This window comes from Polypterus senegalus, chromosome 18 (genome assembly GCF_016835505.1).
Source record: "Polypterus senegalus isolate Bchr_013 chromosome 18, ASM1683550v1, whole genome shotgun sequence".
In the NCBI taxonomy this organism is placed as follows: Eukaryota; Metazoa; Chordata; class Cladistia; order Polypteriformes; family Polypteridae; genus Polypterus; species Polypterus senegalus.
In genome coordinates, this window is record NC_053171.1 from 81,404,856 (window position 1) to 81,418,955 (window position 14,100).

Sequence of the window (14,100 nt, forward strand, 5' to 3'; positions counted from 1 at the left end):
ATACCTATACATATAGTAGGCATATACTGTACATCAGCAGCTCCACATACAAGACTAGCAGCTGCAGACGTTGCACCTTGTTTAATTCCAATACAGCTAGAGGTAACTGTCAGACAGATCAGATGTACTTATTAACAACAACATGTCTAATGTGTCTTTGGCTGTTGTAGATAAGATGAAGCAAAAGTATGGTAGGCATACATGTCATTCTTGTCCATGCCAAAGTGAACCTCTGTAACTATTAGAGAATGTGAATATGGCAGGTACAAGTTTCCCTCCACCTTGTGGCAACACATGTTACAGTGAGTACGGCAGGAACGAGAGTATGGAAGGTCTGATCATCGTGCTATGCCAAAATTCCACAATACATTTTCAGAAATGATTAATGTCTACCAGCAACCAAAATACAGATTGAAATAAAGCAATGTATCAACCTTAAAATTGTTCACTAAAAATAAATAAGTAAATAAATATTGTAACGACCGGTGGTTGAGTATTGAAGTTCTCTGAGCTGAACTCTACTGCGCACTTCCCCCAAGCTGGTCGGCCAGCAGAATGCCAGCGCCATGCACGCAGCTGTACCTAGCTCATTAAGCAAGCGAGCACTCGTGTCCCATACACCGCACGACTCCGAGTGTCTCCGTACATAATTGCACAGATGGAATCTAGCAACACACAGCTCTGTCCTTTTGTATCTCTTTATTAGAGCAGATAGTCAGAAACAAAGCTCAAGCTAAACACACTGCAAGGCCATTGTCAAGGTCATCCCTCTCACTGATGGTAACTTGTTACACTTACTTATACCTGGGCTTCAAATGACCCAAGCCCACCCAAGCAACCGAAACATAAACACATGTAACATTTATAGAACAGGAAATCAATTACCTTGCTTGCCCAGTACAAACAGTAAACGTTACAGAAATATACCCACAATGCACCACGCTGTCAGCGCTGACTGCCGGGTCATTACAATATCATTACATCTAAAAATTAGCAGAAAGTTAGGTATCAAACATTCAATATTCAATATTCTGGCTTTAGAAAATGCCCTGGATGCAATAGACTGGCAGAGAATATCAACAAGATGTGTAAGACAGCACCGTGATGGGCACCTGGCTGAGCAGACACACAGCATCTGATGCCTTGCTGGTTGGTTAGCTGAACAGGAGCAGGACACCTGCCACTGAGCATAACATGGCCAGTTGAGCAGTAACAGAAATAACAACAACACTCTTAGATTATTTTCTGGGAGCTCCCAATTTCTCAAGACCAAGCTCATTGAGCCCCTGATCATTTCCATCCAATGAATCCTTGTGAACTGGCATTTTATGTCTCACTCAGGAAACAGAAGTACAAGCATGAGGATATTTCAATCTCTGTGTGCATTAATTTAACTATACAGCATCTGTAAAGATGGATGTGTTTGGCTAACTGCTGATTTCAAATTGCGTTTCAGTAGTATGTTCATGAGTTGGTGCCGAGATGGACTGGCACCCATTGGCACGCATTCTGGACAGTTACCTGCCTTTTACTCAGTGCTGCTGGGTTTGGCTGAGAAGTGGACTTTGCAGCTTATACTTCTTATTCTATGCCTAATTGACCTTTGACCGTTTTTTCACTAACATGATTTGAATACCAAATGTAGTTGCGTTTGTCAAGGATTTCCAAAAACTTTAAAATAATTCAAATGCAGCCACCAGAAAGGCATTCCAGCACTAGTATGACTCGCTGTACATAAAAAACTCCACAGTCCAAGTTGTCTTTGTTTTAAAGATTTTAGTGAAATTCAAAGCAAACAGTTCACACAATAAAAGATTGATAGAACAAGCAAAAAAGTTTTCAAAGGGAAACTTTCTTGCCCATGGTAAGTATCTAGGTTTCATTTTTTGAGGTTTCTATCTGTTATCACCTACACTAGGACCTATGATTTTTGGTCTACGTACATAATGTACATAACTGTCAGAAAACTATACGCCTTTAATGCCTTTCTGTCTAACAGTTTGTGTTTCTATCTAGCTGTCTAACTTCAATCTAAGGGCTATTCTATTGTCAAATAGAGCTAACATTAAGAAAATTATATTACCTTTAAAGTATAGGGGATTAGATTGGATCTTCCATTATCTATGCTAAGGTATATTACAGTATATTACAGTTCAAAAATAAGAAATCTAAGGTAAATTTAACATTAACTTAAAGGATTTGGCTCTTACACACAGTGTTGGAGGAAATGTAATGGTTTGGAACAGGACAGCCTATAATGAAGATTGTCCAATGAACTACTGCACCTATGTTAATATATTAAACATTGGCTTATGTTACACATTATGTGCTGCCAAAATAGGTACAAGTTATTAGAGTACCACCCATTCTCCTGCCATTTATCTATTAACGGTTTTGACATTTCCTGTATATGGGAACTTAAATTAATTCACATTACCACAGTTATGCACAAAATGTATGATCATCAATTATTGCATTCATATAATCTTCAATAACCCAGTCACTCACAGAAACATGATTTCTTAAATGCTAACGTAAACCCTTATTCTGATTAGAGAAATTGCGTTATTGCCCTCCGAAAAACTTGATTAACTGAAGTAGGTTTCCATGAATAACCCAATTATGTTGTATTGTTAACCCATAACTGGGTTATTGTTAAGGATTTTGTAGTCTGTGCATGTCCGTTGCACTCTGTCAGCCTGCTCATGTATTTGCATCCCATTCACTTTCAGTAGTTACAGGTAGAAGCATCCACAAAATACATTTCCAGGAGGTGAATGTTTTGGCTGATCGCATTATTGCTTCTCCTGGCTGAAATAATCTGTCTCAATATTTCAGAAATTGCTAAATTTATGTTGAAAAACTGAACATACAGTGCAGCAGTAGGATAACATGTTAAAAGTAACATGCATTAGGTAGTCAGATAACTTTTTAAAGTAGCAAGTAACTAAATGTAATACTTATTAAAGTAAAAAAAAAAAAAACTTGCATTATTATTATTCCAGCAGCACTGGGTGTCAGGCAAGAAACACACATACCGGGCTGGTCCTCTGGAGGTTTCAGTTGCACAATCAAGTAGAATAGAGTGTGCTTAGTGTATTCTGGTGACAGAAGCCTATAAATAAAGCATTAACTTGACTAAACATTTTCATAAAACACAAGAAAATTATCATAAGCATTATGCTTATTTTCATTACAGTTAAATGACTTCGGAGTGTTTTGCCAAAGTAAAATGCCATAAGTTTCCTTACCCATGTAAAAGTGGATTATTAAGAAACCAAGTTTCTGCTGTAATCAGGTGTGGCGGACGCCCCTTCGACATATGTTCCGGGTAGCAACCATGGGCTGCTCAATACCTCCCCCGGGACGCTTGGTGGCAGCCTCCCAGGCTGACGGTGGTGCCTCAGCTTCCAGCAGGGCTCCATGGGAGATGGAGTTCACCACAGTTTTCTTGGGATCTGGGGTGGCCGCCAGGGGGTGCTGCATGGGTCTTTGTTTTGTTTTTACACACGTCCCGCTGTGAGAGTCTGTGCCGGGTCGGGCACAATATAGAGCAGGGCTATTCAATTACAAATTCAGTTGGGCCAGATTGTCAAACCAAGAAGGTTAGCTGGGCCAGTCATTTTAGCGGCAAAGCAGCTCGTAATGACAAATTTTAAAACCAACACAAACAAATTTATTGAAAAATATAAGGTTTATTCGTTGTTTCTCTTTTAACTTTGGTCAGTTTGCAGAGCAAAAGGTGCATACAAAAAGAGCTGAATTAACAGAATCTGAGGTAGCCCCTATTTTTTCCACTTACAAAAGAAAAACAACTGACGTAGGCTACATATCTGACCTATCTGATCACAAAGTGCATAAAACAAAATAGTGCACAGTAGTAGGCTATTAGAAATAACATTGTTTCCTTTTGAAACAAAATAAACAACTTGCACACATTTGACCCAGGAACATCTCAAAGTGCATAAAATAAAAAGTGCACAGTATTCACAACTATAACAACACTGAGGGAACATATTTTAAATCACCATGTGTGATTAGGCATGCCTCTGTTAGCGCATCCCACATTATATTGATGTATTGTAGGCTACAGTTACCCTGCTGACTTAGTGGGAGAAGTGACATGTTTTGTTTTGAACGAGAGCAGTGACTTTAGGCTCGTAAGTTGTCAATGCAATTCGAAGGCATTGGTGGAGAGTATGGTCAGTCAGGGAGCAACGAGTTGCTTTTTATGGAGTTCATGTGTGAAAAACTTGACTCACATGTATATGTAGATCCAAACATACTGAGCATGACGATCGCTACTTTCTTAATTTTAGGGAACTGATGTGCATTGACATCAGTCCAAAACATTGCAGGCCCGTTAGTGGAAAGCCCCTGTGCCATTGTTACAGATGACTGCATGTCAACAAGTTCGAGTGTGAATTTCCCCTCGTCAATGGAAGGGACCAGTTTCTCAGCTCTGGCGGATAAGTCCCCTTTTATTGCAACAGTGAACGGGTCTCTGACAAAAACGGCCAACTCTATGGGCAGATTAAGTCCATCCAATCGACCAGCAAAGTTATTTTTCAACATCGCAATGAAATCTGTCATCACATCCGTGATTTGTGCGGGGGATGAGATGCATTTGCGGAGTATCAGAAAATGCAGCATTCGGCCTGTGCTCAAATCATTTGCGAAAAGGTCCAGTTTAACTTGGAATGCGCGCATCTGTTCCACAAGGTCGATGACAGTTTTATCTCTGCCTTCTAGTCCCAAATTGAGATCGTTCAGGTGTTTGAACATGTCGCTCAGAAAGCAGGCATCGGCCATGAAGTTGTCGTCCAGTATGCGACTCAAGTGCGTTTCTGCCTTTTTTTGCTTGCTGCCGCGGAGGAAAGTTATGATCTCTTCTCTGAGACCACAGAAACGCTCCAGTGCTTTGCCTTTGGACAGCCACCTCACGTCATTATGCAAAAGAAGGTCGTGGTGCTCAGCAGACATTTCTGACAGCAGCATGCGGAATAAGCGGTGTTGGAGGCTTGATGTGGAGCGAATAAAATTAATTATAGCCATAACGCTGTCCATTGTCGCTTTGAGCCCGCTTAGTTTTGCGCAACACCGACTGATGCACAATGCAGTGTAAGGAGATCAACCGAGGTGCAACAGCGGACCAACGTGCTGCCAAACCATTCACTTTCCCTGTCATGGATGGAGCCCCATCTGTCACAAGCATGCAGACACGCTTCATATCCAGACCACTGTCTTTAAAAAAGGCGGAAATTTTCCCAAAGACTATATCGCCAGTTGTGTGTCCTTCTAACGGCAGTAGGCCGAGCAGCTCCTCTCGGAAGCATTTGCCATAAAAAAAACGGACATATATGCACAACTGAGCAGTATCAGTTTTGTCTGTGGACTCATCTACTGCTATAGACATAGTATCAGCTTTCATCAGGTCTCCTAACAGCGTTTCATACACATCTGCAGCAAGAATTTCAACCCTACGAATGTTTGAAGTATCTGACAGGGGTATGTTTTTTATAGAAGATAACATGCTCATTTTAATTTTATCGTCATTTATCACCTTTTTCACGACAGCCAGCATACATTCCTTCACGGTTTCAGAGTCTGTGAATGGCCTTTTCTTTTTTGCCAGTATCCAGGAAACACAAAGGGATGCTGCAGTAGCTCTCTTGGGCTGTGAATGACCGCACCATGGTAGTACTGCTCCGGTTGTAAGATGCAATCAAACTCTGCACTTTTGCAGCCCTCTCTTGAGATCCCTCTGGAAAATTGGTGCGAAAAGTGTGGTGTTTCTCAACATGATGCCTCCACACATTGTAATCTTTAAATACTCCAACGCACTCATTACAAATTAAACACATCGGTTTGGCGTTTGGATGTGGCGGTAAAATAAACAAGTATTTGTCAGTCCAGGCAGGAGTAAACTTACGGTTTTCATTGGCAATTTTACGTTTCAGTGTTGAGAAAGACATATTGATAGTAATCTAAGCTACCGGCACGCTCTGCATTGTTTGCGTGTTGCAGGCTACGTAATTTACGTAGGAATGCGCGTTTTTGGCAGGACCATAGACATAATAAATACTTTATATTTATATTAATATACTATATATTTATATTAATATAATATATATATACTTATATTAAATTATATTAAATAACAATTTATGAATAATATATATTAATTTATTATCTATGGGCGGAACCACGGGCTGGGCCACTCGAGGTTGATTCTGGGCGCATGTGTCATGGGTCGGCCAATTGAATAGCCCTGATATAGAGCCTTATTACACAGGTAATTCGCCTTAACTCGGATAATTGTGTATAAACACACTGAATTTATCTACATTATACTGATTTTTAGCATTATGAAGTTCAATACCATATCGAACCACAGCATCTTCTCATTTTGGCTGTTTGACCTTCCCAAGAGCAGTACATTATTTTTCATGGTTTTAATAGCAAACTTAAAACTATCTGTCCGAAAATGTACTACATCGTACTAAGAAGGCAATGTGTAAAAATGTCTAAATGTGAAGTTTTAAAATTACAGTAAAAAGAATTGCTATATGGTTATTTTGCTAGGATGTCTGAACATTTCTGGTCAGTGCGCAGAGTAACTGCTTGACATTTAGCTCTAATATAGATACTGCTGTTGATTCTTGTAATTGCACTGCTCAGTAATTTATGTGGGATTGCTGAACTTCTGTTTAATCTAAAAATGCCATAACAGCATACTCATTTTCCATAATTTATTTAACCAAGAAGAATAACTGAATTCTTACTAAAATCTACTACTCAAGCCATCATCATCCCATTTGTCCACTGTATAATGACTAGAAAAACGATACAATTCTATCATATCAAGATAAGACTGTATGCTGTTCATTCAACTAAAAGAACACAACTGCAAAAACTAGACAAGATATCTCTATGAAGTTATACCTAGTGACAGAAAGCGCAACTTCTAAATAACTAAGGATAAATTAACAATGATCTGACTAGTATCTCATATAATACAGATCTTTTTGAAGTAAGTTCTTATTAGTTAGAATACTTTTTAATTGCAGTTTCTTTGATCTTATGTGAGTGAGCCATGATTAATGAATAAGGACAACCACATACCAATCTACAATTATTTTATTTAACACATTTTGTTCCAGACAACATCACAAAACAATTTACATTCTCAATGAACTACAGAAATACATATATTGTATGCTGAAATACAAACAGGTCTAAAATGACATTCAAACTTAGAAACTGGTCTTCGAGTCCAGCAATTTAACTTCTAGACAGCATTAAGAATGTTGGGAAACTAGAATTGTTTAGCAGGAACCCATTTAGTGCAACTTGCTTGGCCATAACAGAGTGGTAGCTCTGAAAATAAGGATCTGTGCTGATATCTGGAAGGTTGCCTGTTCAAATTCCGTTGTTGTCAGAAGAGATCCTACTCCGTTGGGCCCTTGAACAAGGCGTTTAACCTGAAAATTGCTCCTAGGGTGCTGTACAATGGCTGACCCTGCGCCCTGACATCCAAAGTTTCATGTGAAAAGGCATGTTCCTAATAATATAGTGCACCAAATTATATATATATATTTTGCTGATAATTTATCAATTCATTTTTTATGTCCACCAAATTCCTAAAGAGGTCCTTGAATGGGAAGGAAGGGGAAGGGGAAATAAACCTGCAAAGTCGGTTTACATTACTAGATAGATATTATTTATTACCAGTAATGGTGCACTGCATGATAACATGAAGTGAATACACTTGACTTGAGCATTCCTAGTTTTCATACTCTTTCTCTGTACGTTTAGCATTCGTTTGCTCAGATGTTGATGTGCTTCCTGTTTCCTGAGCAGCTCCTCTTCTTTTCTTCTGTTGGCATCTTTTTGCATTAAAACTGATTAAGTCAGTGTTTGTGTGTTGCAAAAACTTAGTACACTTTCTTTAATTTTTCACTTAAGCTGGCACTTAAGCCTTCAATCTGCCTCAAGAATAATTTAAGATATGAAGAAGTAGGGGAAGTGACGGCAAAGTAGTAGGGAAGGCCACTGCTGAGAGTTGATTCTACAGTACAATAAAATAAAAAAAATAAAAAGAGGAATAACCTTAGGGTTCAATCATCACCCAGAAAGCGGATAATAGACGTCACATAGTATATGTGTACCAAATTTCAGGTCAATTGGTCAAACGGTTTGTGAGCTACAGGTGATTTAAAATCCTGGACAGAGAAACTGACAGCCACGGTAGTGTATTATATAAGAAGATTTATTTTTTTTGTTCCCAGAGAGCAATCTGGATTTTTACAGAAACTGTTTAAATAAATAAACAAATGAATATAAACATAATATGGTCTGAACACACACCACAATGACTAAAAAGAAAGAAATAAAAATCTTCTAACTTGGCAGTTCAAGTCTCAGTTAACCACTATACAGACATACTGCTGTTGGTACAAAGGAGTCCCATAGCATTTCCTCACATACTTCTGCTGAGTAATTCATTGGCTAAAAATCCTCAGAGTTAGTGTGTCATAGAGAGGACGTCATAATGCCACTCAGTCAGAATTTTAATTCTCTCCTTTGCTACTACCTCAAGTGTGTTGAGGGTGCAACTCATAACTGAGCTTGCTCTTTTAATTAGTTTGTTAATATGATGGGCCTATCTAAGTCATTTGATTGGCCCAACCCCTTCACTACGTAGAAAACGGCAATGGCCATCACAGAGTTGTGGAGTATCTAAAACATGGGTCACCAACCTTTTTGAAACAGAGAGTTACTTCAAGGGTACTGAATAATACGAAGGGCCACTTGTTTGATACAAACTTCCTGAATAACATGAAGTAGCACAGTTCACCTTTAATTATATTAATAATACATTGGAAAATTTTCCTTAGCTTTTCTGCCATGTTTTTCTTTATTTTTAGGGGGTAAAAACTGCGTATAGCACCCCATCGTAGCTGCGTTTGTTTGCTTGTCTCAGCAAAGAGTGAGATGGAGGTTTGTCTTGCGCATGATATTGAACTTTGACCGCAGACTACCTCCCAATCGACATCAATGCAAGTGTTATTGATTCAAAAAGAACAGTAACACAATTAAATACAATTTTTAGACAGAGCTCCATGTTGTCTAGTGCTATTTTTAGAACATGCCCCCTGTGGGTAACTCACGTGGTCCCTGCGGACACCGTGTTGGCTATCTCTGATCTAAAGGATGTCACTACTCACATTAAAGGAGCACAATGTCCTTAAAAAAATTGCCTGCTCTGCCCCTTCTTATGCAGTTCCTTTGTGTTCTGAGGCCAGTCCAGCCTGTCATTCATGTGGACTCCAAAGTACTTATAGGAGTGCGCCACCTCTACATCCACTCCCAGAACAGTGACCACACCTAGAGGGTCTTTGGTGTGGTGAAGTCAATAAACGGTTTCTTGGTTTTGCTAATATTAAGATGCAAACAATTCTCTTTGCACCAAGAAACAAACTTCTCCTCCTGACTCTTATACTCGCCTCCCTTATCAATACATCCTGTAAGTGCAGAATTGTCTGAGAATTTCAGCAAGTCACGTGACCTGGTGCTCTATTTATAGTCTGAGGTGTACAGAGTGAAGGAGACAGGACTATTCCTTGTGCTGCTCCAGTGTTGTTCACATCGGTATCAGAAGCACAGTTCTTGAGTCTCACAAACTGTGGTCTGCAGTCAGATAGTCCATTATCTAGGACATCACAGGCTCATCCATCTGCACATCTCTGAGCTTACTGGGATGGCTGGATGCTATTGAAGGCAATGGAGAAATAAAAAAATCTTCACAGTGTTACCAATGTTGTTGTGGAATTAAAATGTTTTTATTTGCTCTGTACAAGTTCATTTAATTGAAAGATGTAGTACGCTGAATTTCTTCAATATTCCTGAGTGTGGGGTTGTCGGAAGAATTTAATATTCTGGTAACAGTTTGTCCTGGTGACATCTGCAAAGACAACATGTTGAGGGGGCAAGACTGGACAGACTTCAAACCTTTATGGTGAATTTTCAGGCACAGCTGAATGATATGATTCACTCCATAAGGTGAAAGCCTGCCCAAAGGGTTTCCTCCTACCAGATCCTATCCAAGAAGCATACTAACTTGATGCTCAAACTAACTAAACTGGTTCCTCTTGATCCATAGCAATAATGTCTCTCCTCAGTGCTCCTCCTTTTCTGTTCAGTCAACACTGTGTTCCAGAGAAACAACTTGCATCCTTGTGAAGAAACCAAATTTTGGCGACTTTTTTTTACCACTGTTGAACTAGATATTAAAAGGAGAACTTTAACTTTTAATAAAAAAGGAAATATTTTGAATGCTTCTTTTCTGAAATTACTTGTGGCTAAGAAGTAGTCGAATTATTGATATCATTTTTAGAGTTAACTTCCAGTGAGTAAATTTCACCCAATTTATATTTAAAATTGATGTTGTCTTTGAACGACTTTAGAACTTTACATTTGCTTACATTAAACTGCAGTTCCTGACAGTTGTCTTGTTTTACCACTGTTCAGTTCCTTCTGAATTACTGCAACCACAGAATTTATTATCTCTTCTGTTTCAATTTCATCTTCATATTTCACATATGTATTGTTCTATAATTAATAATAATTAGAAAAGCATTTAATCATAGATCCATAAGAAACTTCCCAAATGGCCTCAACCTACGTGGATCAAGTTCCTCTTTTTTGCACTTCTGTCTCATAACCCACCCATTAGTCAGCACAGTAATAATCTTTAATATAGAACTACATAGCGACTTTTTAAGAATCAATTTAATCCTTGCGTTCATACCGCAAGTTGCTAGCGACCAAGACATCATGTTTTCAGCTCCCACACGGTCATATGATACATTGTAGACACAGCTCCCAAGGTGTGTCTTGTACTTTTCATCTGCAACAATTTAGTACCAAAAATATGCCAAAATAGTTTACAAATGTTTTTGTTTTATTATGATATATTTGCCTAACACAAATCCAGTTAGTAGCTGCCTTAATGTGGTAAAACGTAAGTATTTTTCATGTACAATTTAAGTGCTGTGATTGTATAGGGTGCTTGTTGAAATACTGCTTTTTTATGATCTCTTTGTACAGTATTTATATATGCTCATTACAGTTGCATTTCTATATTGCTGCTTATTATGTAGGCATCTCCGAGTTTAGAGAAGTAAGAGATAAAATAAATGCCATGACATTGCAAGCTCTTGAAAGAATCCTGTCATTGATGGCAGATGATATGTCAAAAAAACACTCAGAGGCACGCAGTGAGGAGACAAATGATGAGCAACAGTGCGAGACAGTGCAGAGTGATACTTCTGATGTGTCATAAACTGAATGTTGCAGGCAGGAAATTGTAGTGGGGCAGAGCAGAAGAGGAGGAGGAGGAGAATAAAGGTGGAGGGTGAGCAAGCTGATGCACAGACTCAAACAACTCCTGCTACTTCTTCTTATAAAAGTAAAAGTGGACAAAAATATAAAACCTGGCACATATGTGTAATATCACTGGACTGCAAAACTGTTAACTGCTGCAGCATGTGCCAGGAGTTGCGTTGAAATGGTCACAAAAATGTAACTATGATTAGGGATTATTGGGCTGAGTAGCACTATATGACTGTGTAGTTTGTTATTATTTAGGTTTTGTAGGATATATTAAAAATGTATATAGGAAATATTAAGAATTAGTTTAAAAAGATGTGTTCAGTGACTTAGGTCCGAGTGTTTGTCCATTTTTCCTGCTTCCAACTGACTGTTCATGTGCTGCTTAATGTATCCCATTGCTTGACAGGTGCCATTGTCATGAGATTATCATTGTAACTCCCTTCACCTGTTAGTATTTTTAATGTTGTGAGTGATCAGTGTATTATAATCTTTACTTCAAATTTTTTAAACATTTTAAAAGATTAATCTTTTATTAAAAAAGGCCTCCAAGAACAAATTTTAATGACAGGCATGGAGGGAGTATTCTATATACTCTGATGAAATTTGGCTTTTCTAAAATGAACCTGTCAGGACAGAAATTAAGATGCTAAAATACTCTTTTTTTCTTACCAGCATTTTACAGGTGTTAACCTTCATTTAAATGAAAAAGGTGCTTGGATGAAACTGCACAAAAACTGTTGCATACTGGAGATTTCTAAACTGTTCGCTGCTAAAATGCTTACATGTGAATAGTATCATTGACAACAAGGGAAAATAACTTTACAAGGGAATTAGATGTGTTCTGGTCTTGCGTTACAATGTTAGAAAAACATTTAGGTGTGAATTTATTAAGTATGTATGTATGTATGCATGCAAGTAATTAAGTTATTAAATTAAAACAAAAATATATGAGATTGTTTTCTTATTAAAGATTAAGATAAAAGTGCCAGTTGAGAGTTTGATTATAGTTGGCAAGTTTTGGCATTTATGTTCTGCTATATTTTTGCTATTCTTGCATTTTACAAAGTTTTTTATAAATTCTCCTCAAAACAACTATCCTTCCAGCTTAAAGCTCACTGAATATCTTTCTGTTCTTTACACCAGGTAATGCAGTCACCCTCACTGTTTGCATAATCTCTAGTTAAAATATACAGTAACTGAAATCAATCCACACAGTTTACCATTTCCTTTCCACTGTTCCACATTGAGACAATAAAAAGTATGATTTCAGAGTCCTGTTTATGAACTACAGCTCAGCACTTACCAACTTGGAATTGGTATGCAAGGCATCTACGGGGCTGGAGGAGGAATTGTGGAAAGAAGGCAACTAAACGGCTATGTGGTACACAGCATATACTCACATTTCAGTTCTCCCGCAGATAAGTTGGGGCTTCATTTTACTGTATAATTTCAAGTATTTTATAATGCCGTGACCAATGGTAATACTGAAATGATTCCGAAGCGACGTTTGCACTGTTTTGTGTTTTTTGTATCTCACACCCTCATACACCTTTACCGTAAGAGCATCCCTTATCTACGATGGAGCATTTGATCAAAAGAAAATATGAAGCTGGTTTTAAATTAAATGTCGTTGAAGTGGCGAAAGAAATTGGTAACTGTGCTGCTGCAACAAAATTGATGTGTCTGAGAAACTGGTGTGAGGAGGAAGCAAGATGTAAAAAAAAAAATTGTGTCGTATTTTTGAACGGGTGTATAAGTCAGGGTCTGATTTTATGATCGATTTTTCGGGTTTTAAGACCGGACTTATACGCAAGTATATAGTATTTTTTTAAAACAAAGACATTGTCTCAACACCTTCTTTTTGGCACAAAGTAAAATAAAGTGTTGATGTGGATGTTGTATGAAAAAGTCCATAACCCTCCATTTTTTCTTTTTGAGCCATTCCAGATCCAGATGCATAAATCTGTGCGTACGCCAACTTCCATGTTCTCCCGCTACGTAAATCCTGGTTTGTGTGAAATGTAACGCTCGTACGCATGCCTGTTGGCCCTCCCAGACTCCTCCCAGCATTACGCCTCTTTGAATATGCAAACCAATATAAATATCCCCATATGTTTTGTGTTCTGTGAAAAGACAATGGCAAAAGCACAGGGGAAAAAGAAGAATTTCAGCGAATTCCAAGTGGAGACCAGGAAAAACAGACTATTTGTTGGTTTAAGCAGTGATATAAACAACAAAAGGAAGTTGACCGAGTAACAGAGTGACAGAGAAACTTGAAAGTTCAATTACAGAAAGCTACAAAGTGCCCGAAATAAATAAGAAGTAGTCAGAGTCGTAGCCCGTTGTCATATGGAAGCGTATTAGGGTACAGAGAAAAGAAAAACAAAATAGGTATACAGTTGAAAAAAATGTCCAAATGTCAACTTTAATCTTGAAATTTCCACTTTAATCACTTAGTTTATTTTGTCATTAAAGAACGTCATAAACTTCACCTTAAAATCGTTTAATTAACTAGTTTCTCAGATCCCATTGTAATTATAGTAGCACGTTAAATGATTCTTTATATAGGTTCTTTTATGTGCTCTATGTGTGTGAATCACTACATGGTTTTTAAACGGGCTTTCTTTTCCGCCAACAGGATACAGAATACATTACATTCATGATAATATAGCTCTCTGAACAATTTAAATTTTAAGATGTATA